The sequence below is a fragment of the Xenopus tropicalis genome, chromosome 8 (genome assembly GCF_000004195.4).
Source record: "Xenopus tropicalis strain Nigerian chromosome 8, UCB_Xtro_10.0, whole genome shotgun sequence".
NCBI lineage: Eukaryota > Metazoa > Chordata > Amphibia > Anura > Pipidae > Xenopus > Xenopus tropicalis.
In genome coordinates this window covers 19,290,298-19,312,537 of record NC_030684.2, presented here as the reverse complement: position 1 = coordinate 19,312,537, position 22,240 = coordinate 19,290,298, and the positions used below count along the sequence as shown (strand labels likewise).

General features: G+C 43.7%; 1 long non-coding RNA gene and 1 other non-coding gene across 2 annotated transcripts in view; one reads left to right on the top strand and one right to left on the bottom strand.

Moving 5' to 3' along the window:
- The window catches only part of LOC101730489, a 213,866-nt gene that overhangs the window by 57,458 nt on the left and 134,168 nt on the right, over positions 1-22,240 (bottom strand). The window lies entirely within an intron of this gene.
- LOC108644482 overlaps positions 1-22,240 on the top strand; it is a 44,034-nt gene that overhangs the window by 20,489 nt on the left and 1,305 nt on the right. The window contains exon 2 of the transcript XR_004219696.1: positions 4,699-4,909. This is a non-coding gene — a transcript (uncharacterized LOC108644482). The remainder of the gene's footprint in view (positions 1-4,698; positions 4,910-22,240) is intronic.

The following is a 22,240-nucleotide window of genomic DNA, read 5'->3' as shown; positions in this document are numbered from 1 at the left end:
TAGTGAGTATAGTAAGGCAAGATGGTATCAGGGGTACAGAGTGTAACTGTGGGATAGTGAGTATAGTAAGGCAAGATGGTATCAGGGGTACAGAGTGTAACTGTGGGATAGTGAGTATAGTAAGGCAAGATGGTATCAGGGGTACAGAGTATAACTGTGGGATAGTGAGTATAGTAAGGCAAGATGGTATCAGTGGTACAGAGTGTAATTGTGGGACAGTGAGTATAGTAAGGCAAGATGGTATCAGGGGTACAGAGTGAAACTGTGGGATAGTGAGTATAGTAAGGCAAGATGGTTTCAGGGGTACAGAGTGTAACTGTGGGATAGTGAGTATAGTAAGGCAAGATGGTATCAGGGGTATAGAGTGTAACTGGGATAGTGAGTATAGTAAGGCAAGATGGTATCAGGGGTATAGAGTGTAACTGGGATAGTGAGTATAGTAAGGCCAAGATGGTATCAGGGGTACAGAGTGTAAGTGTGGGATAGTGAGTATAGTAAGGCAAGATGGTATCAGGGGTACAGAGTGTAAGTGTGGGATAGTGAGTATAGTAAGGCAAGATGGTATCAGGGGTACAGAGTGTAAGTGTGGGATAGTGAGTATAGGAAGGCAAGATGGTATCAGGGGTACAGAGTGTAACTGTGGGATAGTGAGTATAGTAAGGCAAGATGGTATCAGGGGTACAGAGTGTAACTGTGGGATAGTGAGTATAGTAAGGCAAGATGGTATCAGGGGTACAGAGTGTAAGTGTGGGATAGTGAGTATAGTAAGGCAAGATGGTATCAGGGGTACAGAGTGTAAGTGTGGGATAGTGAGTATAGTAAGGCAAGATGGTATCAGGGGTACAGAGTGTAAGTGTGGGATAGTGAGTATAGTAAGGCAAGATGGTATCAGGGGTACAGAGTGTAAGTGTGGGATAGTGAGTATAGGAAGGCAAGATGGTATCAGGGGTACAGAGTGTAACTGTGGGATAGTGAGTATAGTAAGGCAAGATGGTATCAGGGGTACAGAGTGTAACTGTGGGATAGTGAGTATAGTAAGGCAAGATGGTATCAGGGGTACAGAGTGTAAGTGTGGGATAGTGAGTATAGTAAGGCAAGATGGTATCAGGGGTACAGAGTGTAAGTGTGGGATAGTGAGTATAGTAAGACAAGATGATGTCAGGGTTACAGAGTGTAACTGTGGGACAGTGAGTATAGTAAGGCAAGATGGTATCAGGGGTACAGAGTGTAAGTGTGGGATAGTGAGTATAGTAAGGCAAGATGGTATCAGGGGTACAGAGTGTAAGTGTGGGATAGTGAGTATAGTAAGGCAAGATGGTATCAGGGGTACAGAGTGTAACTGTGGGATAGTGAGTATAGTAAGGCAAGATGGTATCAGGGGTACAGAGTGTAACTGTGGGATAGTGAGTATAGTAAGGCAAGATGGTATCAGGGGTACAGAGTGTAACTGTGGGATAGTGAGTATAGTAAGGCAAGATGGTATCAGAGGTACAGAGTGTAACTGTGGGATAGTGAGTATAGTAAGGCAAGATGGTATCAGGGGTACAGAGTGTAACTGTGGGATAGTGAGTATAGTAAGGCAAGATGGTATCAGGGGTACAGAGTGTAACTGTGGGATAGTGAGTATAGTAAGGCAAGATGGTATCAGGGGTACAGAGTGTAACTGTGGGATAGTGAGTATAGTAAGGCAAGATGGTATCAGGCCTATAGAGTATAACTGTAGAATAGTGAGTTGTAAGGCAAGATGGTATCAGGGGTACAGAGTTTAACTGTGGGATAGTGAGTATAGTAAGGCAAGATGGTATCAGGGGTACAGAGTGTAAGTGTGGGATAGTGAGTATAGTAAGGCAAGATAGTATCAGGGGTACAGAGTGTAAGTGTGGGGATAGTGAGTATAGTAAGGCAAGATGGTATCAGGGGTACAGAGTGTAAGTGTGGGATAGTGAGTATAGGAAGGCAAGATGGTATCAGGGGTACAGAGTGTAAGTGTGGGATAGTGAGTATAGGAAGGCAAGATGGTATCAGGGGTACAGAGTGTAACTGTGGATAGTGAGTATAGGAAGGCAAGATGGTATCAGGGGTACAGAGTGTAACTGTGGGATAGTGAGTATAGTAAGGCAAGATGGTATCAGGGGTACAGAGTGTAAGTGTGGGATAGTGAGTATAGTAAGACAAGATGATGTCAGAGTTACAGAGTGTAACTGTGGGATAGTGAGTATAGTAAGGCAAGATGGTATCAGGGGTACAGAGTGTAACTGTGGGATAGTGAGTATAGTAAGACAAGATGATGTCAGGGTTACAGAGTGTAACTGTGGGATAGTGAGTATAGTAAGGCAAGATGGTATCAGGGGTACAGAGTGTAAGTGTGGGATAGTGAGTATAGTAAGGCAAGATGGTATCAGGGGTACAGAGTGTAAGTGTGGGATAGTGAGTATATTAAGGCAAGATGGTATCAGGGGTACAGAGTGTAACTGTGGGATAGTGAGTATAGTAAGGCAAGATGGTATCAGGGGTACAGAGTGTAACTGTGGGATAGTGAGTATAGTAAGGCAAGATGGTATCAGGGGTACAGAGTGTAACTGTGGGATAGTGAGTATAGTAAGGCAAGATGGTATCAGGGGTACAGAGTGTAACTGTGGGATAGTGAGTATAGTAAGGCAAGATGGTATCAGGGGTACAGAGTGTAACTGTGGGATAGTGAGTAATAGTAAGGCAAGATGGTATCAGGGGTACAGAGTGTAACTGTGGGATAGTGAGTATAGTAAGGCAAGATGGTATCAGGGGTACAGAGTGTAACTGTGGGATAGTGAGTATAGTAAGGCAAGATGGTATCAGGCCTATAGAGTATAACTGTAGAATAGTGAGTTGTAAGGCAAGATGGTATCAGGGGTACAGAGTTTAACTGTGGGATAGCTCACACTAATGCTGGATGCTGGCACAGGTACACGGGGCAGAAAGTGGGGGCTAAATAAATATATGGCTACACACTAATACTGGATGCTGGCACAGGTACACGGGGCAGAAAGTGGGGGCTAAATAAATATATGGCTACACACTAATGCTGGATGCTGGCACAGGTACACGGTGCAGAAAGTGGGGGCTAAATAAATATATGGCTACACACTAATGCTGGATGCTGGCACAGGTACACGGGGCAGAAAGTGTGGGCTAAATAAATATATGGCTACACACTAATGCTTGATGCTGGCACAGGTACACGGGGCAGAAAGTGGGGGCTAAATAAATATATGGCTACACACTAATGCTGGATGCTGGCACAGGTACACGGGGCAGAAAGTGGGGGCTAAATAAATATATGGCTACACACTAATGCTGGATGCCGGCACAGGTACACGGGGCAGAATGTTGGGGTAAATAAATATATGGCTACACACTAATGCTGGATGCTGGCACAGGTACACGGGATCGAAAGTGGGGGCTAAATAAATATATGGCTACACACTAATGCTTGTTTCTGGCACAAGTACATGGGACAGAAAGTGGGGGCTAAATAAATATATGGCTACACACTAATGCTTGTTTCTGGCACAAGTACACGGGACAGAAAGTGGGGGCTAAATAAATATATGGCTACACACTAATGCTGGATGCCGGCACAGGTACACGGGGCAGAAAGTGGGGGCTAAATAAATATATGGCTACACACTAATGCTGGATGCTGGCACAGGTACACGGGGCAGAAAGTGGGGGCTAAATAAATATATGGCTACACACTAATGCTGGTATAGGTACACTGGGTAGAATGTGGGGCTAAATAAATATATGGCTACACACTAATGCTGGATGCCGGCACAGGTACACGGGGCAGAAAGTGGGGGCTAAATAAATATATGGCTACACACTAATGCTGGATGCTGGCACAGGTACACGGGGCAGAAAGTGGGGGCTAAATAAATATATGGCTACACACTAATGCTGGTACAGGTACACGGGGTAGAAAGTGGGGGCTAAATAAATATGACTGTATGTGCGAACCCGCACCTGGAAGAGCCAAATTCAAGGGGCTAAAGAGCCGCTTGTGGCTCAAGACCCACAGTTTCCAACCATTGCCCTAGTTATAAAGTCCTTATTATATTAGGGTCAGTTTTATCAAGGGCCATTTAGCCATCCAGTATATTTTGGGGGTGTGGGAGGAAAGCAGAGTGCCCTGAGGAAACACACAGAGACAGGTCTGGATTGGGATTCAAAATAGAAACAGCCCCACAGGCCCAATAAATAGTGACAGTCTATGGCATCTTACAGAAGCCCCTCTGGCATTTGCCAGAACCCACAGATTGCCAGTTTAGGAATGAAGAGAGATTATATAACTTCTTGCAGTTATTGCCCAGGTTAAAATCAAACCCCCAGCACTACAAGGCAATATACTAACCGTTGAGCCACTAGTGATCAATATGGTATTGTAGTGGTTTTGTGCATCCTTAGTTTTGTCACTGCACCCCATCTCCTGGAAACTGCAGAGGTCAAAGCAAGTGGCTGCATTTACATGAATATATATATATATACACACACATTTACGTAATGCGTACTTTTATGAATGCTTGGGGTGGGAAGGCATTAGGAGCTTTGACCTTGAAGTACCCTTGTCTTGCTTGCCACAAAGTCACAAGACACATTTATTATTTTCCAAAATCCATAGCTGGTTATTATAATGAATCTATATATTGTTTGTCTTTGCAGTCCACATTCTTGCAACTCAGGCTGTCTTCTGGTCTTCGAAAGGTCCTTTTTGGCACGGCTCTTGGTACGGTCGCCCTAGCCCTGGCTGCACACCAGCTAAAACGGCACAAGCACAAGAAGAAGCAGATTACAGCAGGCAATGGAGGCCTAAAGCTCGGCGGGGTGCCTGGCTCTGTTTTGCCCGTTAGGCGTTCTTCCTCAGCTAAAAAAGGTGAGCGATATTGCTGTGTTTGCTGCCTGGGCAAATATAGATTCCTGACAAATCATATGACGCACGGAAATCTGTAGAGATTTGGGAACAAAATCCAGCACCAGGATTATCTGATCGGTGGGGGAGGTATTGATCATGTAAGCCATTTAGGCAAAGGATTATTTCCAAGAAAGAGACATCTGGGAGCAGTTTAATGGGCATACAACGATGCTAATTACAGCTCAGATTGTATATCCCTTAGGTAATATTAGGAAGGCTCAGTGCTTCTCAGATTGTGAGACTTCTTGCTAAATTGGTACGGCTCTACTCTTTCTGTTGCCCACATACATCTAGTAAATGTTTAGAATAGAATGTCAGTAAGAACAAAAAAAGGTTAAAATGCTAGATGATACCCATGTGTTGGGCACCTTCCATCAGGGCAGTATTTTCTAGGGATGCACCGAATCTAGGATTCAGTATTCAACCAAGATTCTGCCTTTTTCAGCAGGATTTAGATTCAGCCGAATCCACGTTTCTGGCCGGACCAAATGCGAATCCGAAAAATCATGTGACTTTTTTACATGTAAACACGGAAGCTGAAATTTTTTTGAGATTTAACCCTTCCAAACCCGGTATTGGGCCGAATCCTTTACGAAGGGAGAATCCTTGGGAGAAGGGGCTCAGGTTCCTACAGACTACTTGCTGCAAAATGTAGAGCAGAGGGGGAGATCCAACTGACACATGCAATAGTCTGTGTACCCCGATCACCGATGGGGCAGTTGAAAAATAGTGGTTTTTCTGGAGCAGGTCCAGGGGGGGCCATTTTACAAAACTTTACCCAAAGTGGCTTTTTTTTTTTTTTAAACTTTGTTTTTATTAGTTGTTTTACAACAAAGTAGGATGCATACAAAATATGTGGAACAATGGGGGTTAAAGAAAGTAGAATAGGGGTTGGATAGAGGGTTAGAGGTAAAGGGGGGGGGGGTTGGACTCTCGCCTTGCCGTTTTCATCTGGGTGGTCTTTTTTCTTTTCTCTTTTTTTCCTTTTATTTAGGTAGCGTCTGGGATTTTCCCTTGGCATTGTCCGTTTTTAGATATGGTTAGTTGGTCGATTGTTTTGGTTTTCGGTCCAGGGTGTCCATATTTTTTCATATATATCCATTTTGTGGTGGATGAGTGCGGTCAATTTTTCCATTGTAGATGTCCACCAGATTTTAGCATATATACCAGCTGTGTGCCCTGTGGGCTTTATACATGATGTTGGCGCTGCATATATACTGGCTGTGTGCCCTGTGGGCATTATACATGATGTTAGCACTGCATATATACTGGCTGTGTGCCCTGTGGGCATTATACATGATGTTGGCACTACATATATACCGCCTGTGTGCCCTGTGGGCATTATATATGATGTTGGCACTGCATATATACTGGCTGTGTGCCCTGTGGGCATTATATATAATGTTGGCACTGCATATATACCGCCTGTGTGCCCTGTGGGCATTATATATGATGTTGGCACTGCATATATACTGGTTGTGTGCCCTGTGGGCATTATACATGATGTTGGCACTACATATATACCGCCTGTGTGCCCTGTGGGCATTATATATGATGTTGGCACTGCATATATACTGGTTGTGTGCCCTGTGGGCATTATACATGATGTTGGCACTACATATATACTGGCTGTGTTCCCTGTGGGCATTATATATGATGTTGGCACTACATATATACCGCCTGTGTGCCCTGTGGGCATTATATATGATGTTGGCACTGCATATATACCGGCTGTGTGCCCTGTGGGCATTATACATGATGTTGGCTCTTCATATATACTGGCTGTGTTCCCTGTGGGCATTATAAATTATGTTGGCACTGCATATATACTGGCTGTGTGCCCTGTGGGCATTATAGATGGTATTGGCACTGCATATATACTAACTGTGTGCCCTGTGGGCATTATACATGATGTTGGCTCTTCATATATACTGGCTGTGTGCCCTGTGGTCATTATACATGATGTTGGCGCTGCATATATACCAGCTGTGTGTCCTGTGGGCATTATACATGATGTTGGCACTGCATATATACTGGCTATGTGTTTTGTGGGCATTATACATGATGTTGTCACTGCATATATACCGGCTTTGTGCCCTGTGGGCATTATAGATGATGTTGGCACTGCATATATACCGGCTGTGTGCCCTGTGGGCATTATAGATGATGTTGGCACTGCATATATACCAGCTGTGTGCCCTGTGGGCATTATATATGATGTTGGCACTGCATATATACCGGCTGTGTGCCCTGTGGGCATTATACATGATGTTGGCACTACAGATATACTGGCTGTGTGCCCTGTGGGCATTATACATGATGTTGGCTCTTCATATATACTGGCTGTGTTCCCTGTGGGCATTATACATGATGTTGGCACTGCATATATACTGGCTGTGCGCCCTTTGGGCATTATATATGATGTTGGCACTGCATATATACTGGTTGTATGCCCTGTGGGCATTATACATGATGTTGGCACTACATATATACTGGCTGTGTGCCCTGTGTGCATTATACATGATGTTGGCACTGCATATATACCGCCTGTGTGCCCTGTGGGCATTATATATGATGTTGGCACTGCATATATACTGGTTGTTGCCCTGTGGGCATTATACATGATGTTGGCACTACATATATACTGGCTGTGTGCCCTGTGGGCATTATACATGATGTTGGCTCTTCATATATACTGGCTGTGTTCCCTGTGGGCATTATACATGATGTTGGTGCTGCATATATACTGGCTGTGTGCCCTGTGGGCATTATACATGATGTTGGCGCTGCATATATACTGGCTGTGTGCCCTGTGGGCATTATACATGATGTTGGCACTGCATATATACTGGCTGTGTGCCCTGTGGGCATTATTCATGATGTTGTCACTGCATATATACTGGCTATGTGTCCTGTGGGCATTATAGATGATGTTGGCACTGCATATATACCGCCTGTGTGCCCTGTGGGCATTATATATGATGGTGGCACTGCATATATACTGGCTGTGTGCCCTGTGGGCATTATACATAATGTTGGCACTGCATATATACTGGTTGTGTGCCCTGTGGGCATTATAGATGGTATTGCCACTGCATATATACTAACTGTGTGCCCTGTGGGCATTATATATGATGTTGGCACTGCATATATACTGGCTGTGTGCCCTGTGGGCATTATAGATGGTGTTGGCACTGCATATATACTGACTGTGTGCCTTGTGGGCATTATACATGATGTTGGCTCTACATATATACTGGCTGTGTGCCCTGTGGGCATTATATATGATGTTGGCACTGCATATATACTGGCTGTGTAGCCTGTGGGCATTATACATGATGTTGGCACTGCATATATACTGGTTGTGTGCCCTGTGGGCATTATAGATGGTATTGGCACTGCATATATACTAACTGTGTGCCCTGTGGGCATTATATATGATGGTGGCACTGCATATATACTGGCTGTGTAGCCTGTGGGCATTATACATGATGTTGGCACTGCATATATACTGGTTGTGTGCCCTGTGGGCATTATAGATGGTATTGGCACTGCATATATACTAACTGTGTGCCCTGTGGGCATTATATATGATGTTGGTGCTGCATATATACTGACTGTGTGCCTTGTGGGCATTATACATGATGTTGGCTCTTCATATATACTGGCTGTGTTCCCTGTGGGCATTATAAATGATGTTGGCACTGCATATATACTGGCTGTGTGCCCTGTGGGCATTATAGATGGTATTGGCACTGCATATATACTAACTGTGTGCCCTGTGGGCATTATACATGATGTTGGCTCTTGATATATACTGGCTGTGTGCCCTGTGGTCATTATACATGATGTTGGCGCTGCATATATACCGGCTTTGTGCCCTGTGGGCATTATAGATGATGTTGGCACTGCATATATACCGGCTGTGTGCCCTGTGGGCATTATAGATGATGTTGGCACTGCATATATACTGGCTGTGTTCCCTGTGGGCATTATACATAATGTTGGCACTGCATATATACTGGCTGTGTGCCCTGTGGGCATTTTAGATGGTGTTGGCTTTGCATATATACTAACTGTGTGCCCTGTGGGCATTATACATGATGTTGGCTCTTTATATATACTGTCTGTGTTCCCTGTTGGCATTATACATGATGTTGGCACTGCATATATACTGGCTGTGTGCCCTGTGGGCATTATACATGATGTTAGCACGGCATATATACTGGCTGTGTGCCCTGTGGGCATTATACATGATGTTGGCGCTGCATATATACTGGCTGTGTGCTCTGTGGGCATTATACATAATGTTGGCACTGCATGTATACTGGCTGTGTGCCCTGTGGGCATTATACATGATGTTGGCACTGCATATATACTGACTATGTTCCCTGTGGGCATTATACATGATGTTGGCACTGCAGATAAACTGGCTATGGGGTTTTGGGCACATAGCCCATTGGGGTGAGAAACAGGGGGCACTGGGAAAGGCATATTAAAGTCGGAGCGGGACGCATTATGGCTCACATATTTCTCTTTAGAGCTCACTGACCCATCTGTGCTTCAGCAGCTCCGTATTCTCATTATCCTTAGTCGCTATTGCTGAACAGTTAGCATAGTTACAGCACAGCAGAGTGAGGGACTGTTCGGCTATAGAGAATAAGAATAATTATAATACGGAGCTGCTGAAGGGGCTTTAGCCATGCTGTTGCATTGTGGCCTTTGGAGCAAAGCAATATTCTACTTCCTTCCAATCATTACAGTACAGTAGATACTTATATAGTAGGTTGGTTGCCCTCATTTCTGTATCTATGGCTCCCTGTATGTTTTATAGCCCCATTAGGTACATATTAACCACATTAGGTACCAATTAAGTCATATGACCTCTTAAGTATAGTAAGACAAGATGATGTCAGGGTTACATAGTATAACTGTGGGATAGTGAGTATAGTAAGGCAAGATGGTATCAGGGGTACAGAGTGTAACTGTAGGATAGTGAGTATAGTAAGGCAAGATGGTATCAGGGGTACAGAGTGTAACTGGGATAGTGAGTATAATAAGGCAAGATGGTATCAGGGGTACAGAGTGTAACTGTGGGATAGTGAGTATAGTAAGGCAAGATGGTATCAGGGGTACAGAGTGTAACTGTGGGATAGTGAGTATAGTAAGGCAAGATGGTATCAGGGGTAGAGAGTGTAACTGGGATAGTGAGTATAATAAGGCAAGATGGTATCAGGGGTACAGAGTGTAACTGTGGGATAGTGAGTATAGTTGTAATCCTAAGCACATTAGGCATTAAACTGTTCGGGGTCCTGTGGCGCTGCCATTCATTTTTAAGGAGAAATGATGTAAAATGTAAGCTGTAAGGTGATGTTTAGGTGCTGCATCAAAACGCTAATTTACGAAGAGTTTTGCAACTTAGTAGTTTGGAATAGAGAGACATGGTTACCCCGTTCAGATTCACCCTTATGTGTAGTGTCCAAAAATATTTGGCTTTCTTCGGTAAAGTTGGGGATATTTTTGTCACTTTACTTAAAATGCAGTAAGTGCATTGATTTTGCTGTAGGTAAAGTGACCTATGGGATAAATTGTATGCGCTATTGTGATGGAGTCTCTGTAGGCCGGACCCTTATGTAATGCTGTACATACCGGCACCAAACTGCCCAGCACTTCCCTTTAGCCCGGCACGTTTGCGGAACTTGCACCTCAGTTTGAGCGCATACCTGCTTTCTCCAGATGGTGGCGCCATTGGGCCGCAGTTGTGTCAGGCACATCACCATCTCTCCGGCTCATGTGGAATTGTAGGGGGGTAAAAATGCTGAGTTTGGGCTAAAATACAACATGGTTACTTAAAATGGCACTTTGTATGCCGCACTTCCGCTTATAAATGACCCCTGCGGCATTCTTGGTTTCGCTTGTAGATTTGTTCCACTGTTATTAAGGGGGAAGTTGACCTTTAAATTAGCATTAAGTGTGATGTACAAAGTTATAGTCCAAAACAGTTTGCAGTTAGTCTTTATTTTCTAGCTTTCCTATTATTTAGCTTTTTGTTCAGCTGAGCGTCTTGGCGTTTCAACAGACAGCTAGTTGCTAGGTCCAGTTTTCCCTAGCAACCCAATTTTGGTTTGAAAGAGAGAAAGGAAAATGAATAGGAGAGAAATATTAATAGTACAGTCAAACCCTGACTTCAGCTCCTGCACAGGGTACAATGGCGCTACCCAAACAAAGCTGTACATGGGTTGGGTACGCAGGTTGGTAACATCTTGCCCTACTGACGCCATCTTGTTCTGCTGAACCTATGTTACCTTCCGCTGCTGCTGTGCAGGAACTTTCTGTGCTTGGGGGAACTCGCATGAATGGTCCTGCAGCTCCAGTGGCTTTGGTGCTACAACTCCCAGTACCCTGCATCCACCTTAAGGCAATGTTTTATATACATAGTACATAGTATTAATGGGAAGGAGCACACACAGAGCAAGTGAATGCTGCTTGCTTAGACTTTATTTTAGTGTTGCCAGGATGCTTGAAAAAGGTGCAGGTCTCCCCAAAACACGCTGCTAGTTGTGTGCTCCATCTATGCTCGGCCCAGGGCACGGGCACTTGTTTGTCTGCTTGTACTGCCGTATATAAACTGCTCTGCCCGGCTAGTAATGGGAATCCCATAGGTAGCAGCACCGGCGATTTTGTCTGAATATGAGCAGCGTTGGGGTTTAATATCGTTTCCATTGCTGCAAATATCTGGCAGTGGTGCGGATTCCTGGCACGCTATTGGCAAGCAGAGAGCGGATCCCACTCTGGGCTGTTACCCCTCTGTACATTACTGGGGGCTATTCTTCATAACTAAATGATGGGAATAATAGCATGTAACAAACTGGGATACACATGCGGGGCACAGTATTAACCCTTTCTCCTCTGTAGCTTTACTTCTAGCAGTAATTGCGTTACTCTTCTATAAAACTGAGTTAGTAAGGTAACAGAATTGTGTGTCAGTTTAGGGCAGAGATGGGACAGGGGGGCAACGCTGGCACATTAAAGTGAAAGAGTTGGGTTTGGGTTGTATCGCTGTCCATTGAAGCTATTGCCAGGCGGGGCTGATTCTCAGCCGGTGTATAATAAACGCAGGCCAAGTATCAGCCAATCCGCTGGCATGGGCCTGGGTGCCACACACAGCGGGTAATAAGTCCCATCTGGCAGTAGCTTAAAGCTTTAGGGGAATGTTGATGTTACGCCATGCTGGTGTTTGTTTCCAGCAATCCTAGGAAGGTCTTTATTCTGCTCTTGTATACGGCGCGGTGCCACAGGGGTTCTGCCCGCTGCTGCTTCCCGGTGCCTCATTCACTTGCACCTGGTTCAGATGGCACTGGCAGGACTAGGGATCCATATATTTTGAAAAGGGAATGGATTTGATACATACAAAAGCGTTACCTGTTTTTCGGAAATCAGAAGGATTTCCCTTCCCCTCAGTATGGGGGTTCCATAACATGGGTGGGTTCTGTGCTTTACTGCTCACCTGGCAATATTCTGTGTATCCAGGGAATATGGCTGCATAGTAACCCTACAGGAGCAGGTTTTGTACCCACAGGCACCTTCACATCTGCCCAATGAATATTGTGTTGTGCATTTTACCCTTCAGTGATTTGGTCTCAGGGCTGGATGCCATGATGGGGAATGATGGGAGGATGCCAAGAATGGCCATTATAAACAGAAGCTCAGCCCGTTAGCCCGGTGTGAGAATGCTTGGTGGAGCAGCCATACCCGCAGGAGGACTGGTGTGTGTCACTCACAGGTACTGAAGTGCTGGGGGGTGTAAGGAATCAGACTGACACATACAGTGGAAAGCAGGGTTTCTTATAAAGCAGCAACATGTGTACATTTCTCTTTCTTTCTTCTTTCACTTTTCAGTGCCTCTACTTTGCTGATTTGTTCTATTCTCACAGTCTCTCCCCCTCTATGTGTTTCCCCTTCCAAATGAGCCCAATACCCAGAATAAAGACACACACACGGCTTGATGGTTCATCTGTGAAAATCACAGTTTTATTAATAATACAAATAATAAATTGTGTTTTTCATTGATTCTGAGGAAGGCAAAAAAAACCTCTGAGAAGCTTTGAGCCAATCTGCTTCATTAGAGGGAAAAATTCCTTCCTGACTCCTTAACGGCAATCGGATTTGCTCCCAGAATCAATGCCTTCACCCTGCTTGCCATAATCAAGGGAAGCAGGGTGAGGGAAACAAGGGAATATGGTAGCATACACACCATTCCATTGGGCCCCAGGCAGCCTGCAGACCCCGGCTCCTGCAGTCTGAGGGATGGATGGAAAGGGAATGCAGTTTTTACCAAGCACCTTAAGGTGCTCTTGTGTATGAACCATATTTTAGATGAAAGGGGGAGCACCGCTGGTGGAATTACAGTGGATGGGAGTGCAGGCACCGCTGGTGAAATTACGGTGGATGGGAGTGCAGGCACTGCTGGTGGAATTACAGCGGATGGGAGTGCAGGCACCGCTGGTAGAATTGCGGTTGATAGGAGAGAAGGTGGATCTGGGCGGATTTCACCTTTTGCCTTTTAGTTCCGAGGGCCACCTGCAAAAATCAAACAAAAGAACTTATTTATACCTTAGCAAGCGATATCCCTGGAGAAACCCTATTACACTTAGGGGCACATTAATATCAAATCGGGCGCTGAAGCAAAATTAAAACACTGAACAAGTGGGTATTTTTCCCCACAACGTTGGCATCTTACATGGGCTTCACACATTGCACAAAATCTGAGAATTGCAATTGATTTCAATCCATCAGCCCCTTTCCATTACAAAATAGCCATCATTTAGGGAATATTTCCATTTCAGCAAACAGCATAGAAAGAAGAAAGGGAAAGAAGGATGGATTCTATACTGCACCTTAATATCTCTCGCTGTTCCGCGTCAGGATGACCTTGTTGATAGCCTCTAGGTCTTTGTAGAGGTCCTTTAGGTGGGCTTTGATGTACCTGTAGTCCCCTCGGAAGTCGGCCTTCAGGCGAAATTGCCACCACTTTGTGATCTTCACACAATCTCTGGCCATCCACAGATCATAGAGTGCCATCCTGATGTCTCCTCTTATCTGTTCCCTAATGCACTCCAAATAGGGACCCGCCCGTGGATCTTCAAAATCCCTGATCTCGAAGATGTCCCGATCAGGGGGGATCCACCATGAGATCTACAGAAATGCAGGAAACAAGAAGACATTAAGGTCTCCAGCAGGTTTTCTTTAATCCTCAGTAATAATAATTAGAATTTCTTAGCCCACATACCACAGCAATGTGTATTTATTAGCACTAGGGGCGCTTACCTTCCCATAGCGGTACTCGTAGTACTGCCGGCTGCTGGCACTCATGCCCATCTCTGCTGCCTCTGTCATATAAAATAGAGATTTGGGAAGGTTAGAGTTAATCTAAAGATGTCAAATTAAAAGACCCCAAATAAACACAGTAAAGATCAGAGTTAGGGGTAGAACTCCATGGATGTGCCTCTTTTTTAACCTCATCTACTATGTAATACATATTGCAGAGGGAAAAATGCTGGTTCCTTACCAGGTGAACCACAATGGGTCCGGCAGGTTCTTCTTGTTCTTCTGCTGTGGAGAAAAGGTGTAGTCTTTAAAAAGACTTTTGTGTGTCTTCTTCTGTATCTTCTTCTATATCGCAAGGATGGTAGGAGTCGCTGCAAATCACTGGAAGTCTCTCAAATCGCTCTATTTCTCAAGTCTCTCAAATCGCTCTATTTCAGGAGAGAGAAGAGACTGTGAGCTCTTGTGATCCTCTCTGCCATTTATAGCAGTATATACTAGGGTTCCCTTTCTGTATCCCTCCCAGTTGTACTGCGCTACTGAATATGTTTGCTGCTCTATAAATAACCAGTAGCACCAATTATTAGAAGCTTTAATAGAATGAAGAATTTGATTGGGAGAGATACAAACGTTTGGTGCAAAGAAGGGCTCCGGACAGCGCTGCCAACCAAGCGTGGGTCCTGGTGTCACAGTGCTTTTAGGGGGCTGTACAGGCTGATGGGAAAAGATCAACCCCATTCATTTCTGTGCCAATTGCTTTGCTTTGCAAGGAAAAATGTATTGAAATGGATTCAGTTAAATGTTAAGGTTGCTACATGAGAGCAGGGCAGATACCCGGGGCAAAGGGGCAGAACTCTAAGGAGCCTGTCAATACTGGGAGGAAAAATGTGTGTATTGTATGGCCTCCAAATGTTTATGGGGTCCCCAGTCAAAAAAAAAAATATGTATTTGCTGCAGAACTGCAAAACTGCCAAATCCCGGGTCTGTGTCTCCCAACCAGTGCTAAGATTAATGTCATCTCTAAAATTCTCCAAATTCACTAAAATCTGTGAGAGGAGCAACATCCGCTAGTCTAGGGGGGCATCACCCAACTATTTCCCATCTTTTTTTAGCTAAAATAAGGGTTATTTGGCAAAAAAATTCTCAGAGGGGATTCAGACTTACCTCTCACCACAAAGTCAACCAACGGACAAACCCAACTGTCACATTTCTAGGAGTGAAGTCACATGTCGTGAAGCAATGGGAAACAATGTAGCAGAAACAACATGATTGTTAGATTTGGGTAAAAACATTTCGCTAGATTATTTTTGCTTCAACCATCAGTACCAGCGACCAGAAAGGGATAAACAAATGCTGCTTCATTTGTCTCTGGCATAAATAGTGTGAGAATGGCAGTATTTTAAATGTTAAACAATGAAATTCAGTGAATTAAATCTGATTGGCTGTTGGTAGCTCCGTACACTTTTGGGCACCCAAGAAAAATTGCCTTTTCATTTGGGTTTCCCCCTTGACTGTGTGATTCAAGTTTGGTGGGTTTGGCTCCAGAGCTCTAAGACTGGAAGCAGTTTAAATGTCTCCATTAAAGTCAATGGGTGAAATTGGATTGGCCGCTGTTGGCCCCTTCCACTTTGAGTTGTCCAACAAATGTCGCTGTTTCATTTGGGGTGACCCCATGATTATGTTATTCAAGTTTGGGGAGTGTAGCTTCAGAGCTGTAAGTGTGGCAGCAGTTTGAAAATCTTTCCTGTCAAAGTCAATGGAAATATTGGGGTGTTCAGAGCGGCGCCGCAAAAAGACGGAGGCCGGGATCCCTTAGAAAAGCACAAGCAGCCTGCTCCGCTATAGGGCGAAGAAGTGTAGAGAGTTTGAGTGTTGTACCCCTAAACCTGTAGGAGAAGAAGCGTTTAGAAAATGGGCTGCGCTAAGAATGGGCTGAAGAATAAGCTGAAGTGGAAGAACAGTTTTTCAAAGCAACATAATAAATCCCAGGCTGATATGGGCACTAGTACTATGGATGGGGCACATATACATTTATCCCAGTAAGGTAAATGGCCAGTGAATTAAAGGGTAATCCCAGAACGTTTCTCTCTGTCTCAGCTTTTTTATATGTTAAATATGCTCGAGAACAGTAACCTTTAGCCTTCCAGGGTTGGAGCTATAAATATATATATTCACAATGTGATTCATGAATGTTATGCATAAGTTACACATAAGTACGTGTTCCCACAGCTCAAAAATATATGATTTTGGGTGGGTCAGTGTATCGTTTTGTGTGTTTTTACCCCACAAAAATGCAGAAAAATTTCTTTAAAGTGGAAGGTTTGAGGGGATTTTTTTTTTTAGAATTTTCATACAATTTTATAGAATCTGCTACATCCAGTGGTCCAACTACATTCTAGTGAGAGTCTGAGTGCTTACGACTTGATGTAATGAATTATGGGAAATAAAAATATAATCTATTCTCCAATAAGTATTATGTCTGTGTAAATAGAATGTATAGTCCTTTTCAGTGTGGCAGTTCTCTACATCATGTCAGACGTCTAGAAGGAATACCGGAGTGTCTGGCCGAGCAGTCTAAGTGTGGATCCAGAAGTATGTTGGAGTCCCCTCCAGCCGCTAACGTGGAGGAGGGGTGTCTCTCATGGTTATGGCTATTTTATATGGAGAAGGGCTGCTAGGCTTTGGCAAGCACTCATATTTTAACAGCTCGGTGTCAACCTGTCCCCTGCCAAGCTCATCCCGCTTAGGCTTTAGTTACTGTACTGTTTCCTCCGTGAATGAGGCCGTGTGGGGGTCTGCCTCTGAAAGAAATCATTGGACATCATTCCCTTTTTGATTGGCCGCTCTTCTCGCTCCAGCTATAGCACCAAGTAATGTCCCCGTAATTGTAGCCTTACAATCGTCCCAGACTACGTCAGGGCTTGCAGTGTTTTTATTAGTGTCCCAGAAGTCCATTGAGGCTCCTTAGAGACCGCCTCGCATAGCCACGGTGAACTAAGGCTACAAATTTGGGATCGTCCTGCTGGTATTATATTTATCTTAAGGAGGACTGTATGGGCAGACCAGACCATATAGTATTTGGTCCACTAGTCTGTGTAAGTGAGATATAGCTAAGTCTAAGTTGATTCTGGTTAGTGTGTTTATACTTAGTGGATTGGCAGGAGCCCATGTGGATAGATTTTTCCACTTTCAGATGTCGGTGAGGCCCAAAGTAACAGTATAGTGTCCATCAGGGTGTGGGATTGCCTATCAGGCTGCTAGTGGGGCTGCTGGGAATCCTGTAGCTTCTTGCCTTATCTGCTGCATTGCCTGGAGCTGAAAGGTTGGTGGTACATATATACTTGTTATGGTCAGTGGCTGGATAGCTAAGGTACATGAAAGGGCTACAAATCTGCCCTGAGGGTCTGTATGTAAGTCATGAAGTGAAGTTTAAAAGGTATGTGTTTTCTAATCAAAATAGAATGCCTCTGGCATAAGGGGGCGTGATAGCCATGAGCCTCCCAAGGGCTTTTTTAATGCCAGTAGGCATTGTCCCTCGAGATGGGTCTCCTGCAGTAGCAGGATATGGGGCTGATATTTTGTAATGTAATGGAAGACTAGAGATTGTTTGAATTTGGGATTTGGGCCCCTTAAGTTCCAAGATATGAGCGCTGAGGGCTCCTCTCCAGCTCGGTTTGACAATGACACATTGTGCAGTGACATGCAGTGCATTTCATTAATTGAGTGACCTTAGCATAGTAAACTTAATATGAATATATTTATACCAGTTCTTGGGATTTCAATCTTCCCACAGTTTAATCACCAGTATCGTAAAACAAAGCAATTTTTTTCCCCAAAATAACTGTCCCTGTCCCTCCGTGCCGACCCCTAGTGGGGAAAGGCCTTTTCCCTGTAATTGTAAATGTGTTGTTAACACTAGGGAGATTAGTCTGCTAATCTAAATTATGCTCCAGATAGTCCTGTAGAAGTTGTGAATTGGTCCTATGGGAGGTAGTGAGGGCTCCTACCCATTAAAAAGCTGCCAAATAATGGCAGTAGGGGTCCCATTCATTTCAGGTATAAGTGCATGTTTGGGTGCTAGTACAGTCAGCTAATGAATCACCATGGGTGAAAAGTATATTGAGCCTGTGTGTGATTGGTCCCCTCCTGAGTATCTTGTCCATAGAGGTTGATATTTCATGGTGGTCAAGTCGGCAAGTGTGTGTGGCTAAATCCCGAAAGGACCAGGGATCAGGATACTGCATGTTACAATCTGGGACAGATGCCAAGGGATATCCAGCAGTGAGCACTGGTTGTTGGGGTGCCTTCCAATTGTCAGTAATAACAAGCAGGAGGCTTGGGATAGTCCCAGTCTGCCTGGGGCACCCTACCTTTTGGATAAGTCTGTGTGTCCCTGCAGTAAGGTACCCGGGGTCATTATGGCCTGGTCTATTGCCCGCAGAGCAATTGCTGTTAATATCAGTTGTACTGCCTGTTCTGGTAGTGGTTGTGTGGGTGGGGGAGAGCTCTCAAAATCATACTCTGAGCGTGGGGAGCCACCGCCATATTGCACGCTCTCTGGATTGCTGTCTCTGGCAAAGGGTTCTAGCTAGGGGCAATTTTCACCTTGAATCTGCCCTAAGATGGCTCCTGTGATGCCGCCCCTCTGCGCTGAAGGGGGGTCTAGGGGAGTCCCACATCGCTAGAGAGTAATTTCTCTATCTGCACTAGAAAAGCAGAATTTCCAGTTAAAAGTTAAAGTTACCAGGAGTTTTCTTTCTGCCACTTAACTGGCCTTGTGGCAGCTGCACCCTGGTTCTAGCTTCGCTGCTGCGTTGGATGGCGCATGGTGGCAAAACACAGATTTTCTTTAGGCACAAAATTTAGAGCTTATTAAATGTTTTGCAGTCTGGTAAATGATGTTTTGTTACTTCCATTTTACATTTAGTTATCGCTTTTGTCTTCTAGAGGAATAGTCCTGGTTACAGGGGAATATCTATGCCGGGTACATTTTCTGGTTTATTTGGGCGGTCAGCCGGTTAGCAAACCTAAGGGACAGTTCTCATAGTTGGCTCTCCCAGTGTTTGCCATGTTTACCTTTAATTTACCTGCTAGGCCCCCAAGGGTGCAGACACATGGAGCTACTACAAAAATGGACAATGCTGATAATTGTCTCTACGTGTGTTTTAGCAGATTCAATTCTCAGTATTATCTATGGTATTTTCTGGCTGCTACTAAGTAGCTCCATGTGTCTTCGCCCTTATGCATCCCTGTAAGAGATTAACCGCCTGACATAAGTGTTTTGGGAGAATACAAACAGAATTATGGCAGTAAAGAGAAGACAAAGGCCTTTTATTCAAAGCAGAATTATCTCTGAAGCCTCTCTACAAGCAACAGAAAGGCAGATTCACTGGTTTGGCAAGGTCCCATGTATGTATGAGTTTTACATTTGTATTACATTTTTCCATCTTCTCCTGTCACGATCAAGTTGTTAAACCTGCCTTCTGCCTCTGAGAGGCTTATCAAGCACTTTATGTAGCTCCTTTTTTCCCATGTGGAGGTTGTAGAATTTAGAATGCAAGAGGTGGAACAGAGAATTCAGGAATGGGTTGGCATTTAAACTGTAAGCATATTGTTCATACACCAAAGAACGGAATGCTGTGTATGAAGGTTGGAATAAACTAATCGGAGGGATTCCATAGGGTTCATTTGTGAATCTGAGCGCAGCATGCAAAGTGCAGAAATGGCCACAATCTGGCGTATGTATGGCATACATTATACCTGGTGTTGCAGCTGATATATGCAGCTTCTGTGCAGTTTGTTCAATTGCCAAGTCAGCATATGCAGGAGTGGAGAGTGACAGGAATGGAGTAAAGATATTTTCAGTGCAACATGTGTAGGTTTATGGGTACAGGTGCCCTGTGGGCAGTGTATGCAGGTGTATATGCCAAGATGCTTTGAGTACGGGTGTGGGACCTGTTATTATATATTAGTTGGGATCAAATACAAGGTTCTCTTTTATTATTACAGAAAAAAAGAAACCATTTTTCAAAATTAGAATGATTTGCTTATAATGGAGTCTATAGGAGATGGCCTTTCCGTAATTTGGAACTTTCTGGATAATGGGTTTCTGGATAAGGGGTCTGATACCTGTACAAATCATGCTGCTTTGCTTAGAGTAGGTTTATATACAGAGGTTGTCATTTCAGTAAATGGCCATGTACATGTAGGTACACTCAGCAGAATATATGCAATGTATGCAGTATGTGTAGCAGTTTTGATTACAGTGTATGCAGGTGTATATGCAGGGCTATCAGTGCAGTACACAAGTGTTGTTTTTTTACACTGCGCAATGTGAGCAGTAGGGGTTATTAATACTGCAGTGTATATGTGAGTGTGGTCAGTGCAGTCACTCTATGCTGGTGTTCAATGAAAACATATTTGAATTTCCAAATTCTCTCTTGATTTAGATGTCTGTAGGAAGAATGGATGTCGGACTTTATGCTTCAACTGTTCATACCTTCAGCTGCCAGTGTACTCATCCAACAGAGATGTGAAGCTGATAGTCCTTCTATTTGTTAGTTAAGGGTTGTTATTATAAACTGGTACATAGTGATGTGTTAAGGAGTAAAGAGGGAAGATTTGCAAGCTCTTCACCCTCTTCTCTCTTCCCAACCCTTTTTTGCAGTATCTTTCTGTTCTTTTTCCTTCATTTTCTAATCTGTTATCCTTCACTCTGTTGTTCTCCTTATCTCTTCTGCTCACAACCTATTTGTCATCACAACCTTTACTCTTCCCATCTCCTCTACCTTATCTGCCAAACACCCTTCTGACTCTTACTGTTCCTTCTCTGGTTCCCCCCTTCCTTAAATTGCCATACCCATACCCAGTATCTGCTTTACTATCTTCTACAGATAGCCCTTACCAGTATATATATATATATATATATATATATTTTTTTTTTTTTTTTTTTTTTTTCCTTTCCTTTAGGTCTGCTTAATGGAAATATTCTAACCTGAACTTTGTTTTATTTGTGAGCTTTTACTGTAACAGTTACAAAAAAAGTGTTATAGTTAGCTCGTATACAAGCTATTATCGTCACATTCAATCATTTCTAGAAAAGTGGAACGAAAAGTGCAATTAGTTTGGACAGTTGAACAGACACAGATAAGAGGAGTTTACATAAAAAAGGGGTAAACATTGGATCCGTTTGTAATTGCCCTGCTCTTCCCCACATCTAGAGCCCATATGTTCTGTCATCAGTTGTCTTTGTTTTAGTTCTACAGTGGTTCTATATTATCGGGCTAACAGTTTTAGTTGCTTTCTTGGTATCTGATACTCACTGAGCTTGTTCAGAGGATGTATAGATTTGTTTTCAATCTTTTTGCTAAAGATCTTGAAAATAAGAGTAATGAATAGTTAAAAGCTAGAAGATGTGAGTGTATTGGTTCATGTTGATTAAAAAGCACCAACCCACAATAGCAGGTTAGCAATTAGTCTCCATGTTGTTTCTTTAGGGCTCTGGATTGTGTTGTCCTTGTTTTGTTCCTAAATTAACATTACCTTTAAAGTTTAACCAGTTTCCTATAAAGTACATCTTGGTTTTCAACTGCGGTAACACAGGCTTGTTTCGTTAGCTCAGTGTTTGATTTACTAGCAAGGTTTGGGCCATTTCTTGGGTTGCTGGTTGCTTTGTGAGTTTCTATTACAGTTTGGTTGCTTATTGGGTTTATTTGCCTGTGATCACTGCCTTGTGAGAGTATTGCTGGGTCACTGTTGGGAGCTGTTGGTATTTTATTTAATGTACAGGATGCTCCAGAGTCTGGAACTGTAGCCCACTCCAGCATTGTGCAGGGTGATGTTGGACTTGTGTGTGTGCTAACCCACGGGAACCCGTATATTATTTACATGGTAAGTAATTCTTGTGGGGGAATTCTCTCCCTGAAATGGTTGTACAGGCAGATACATTAGATAGCTTCGAGAAGGGTT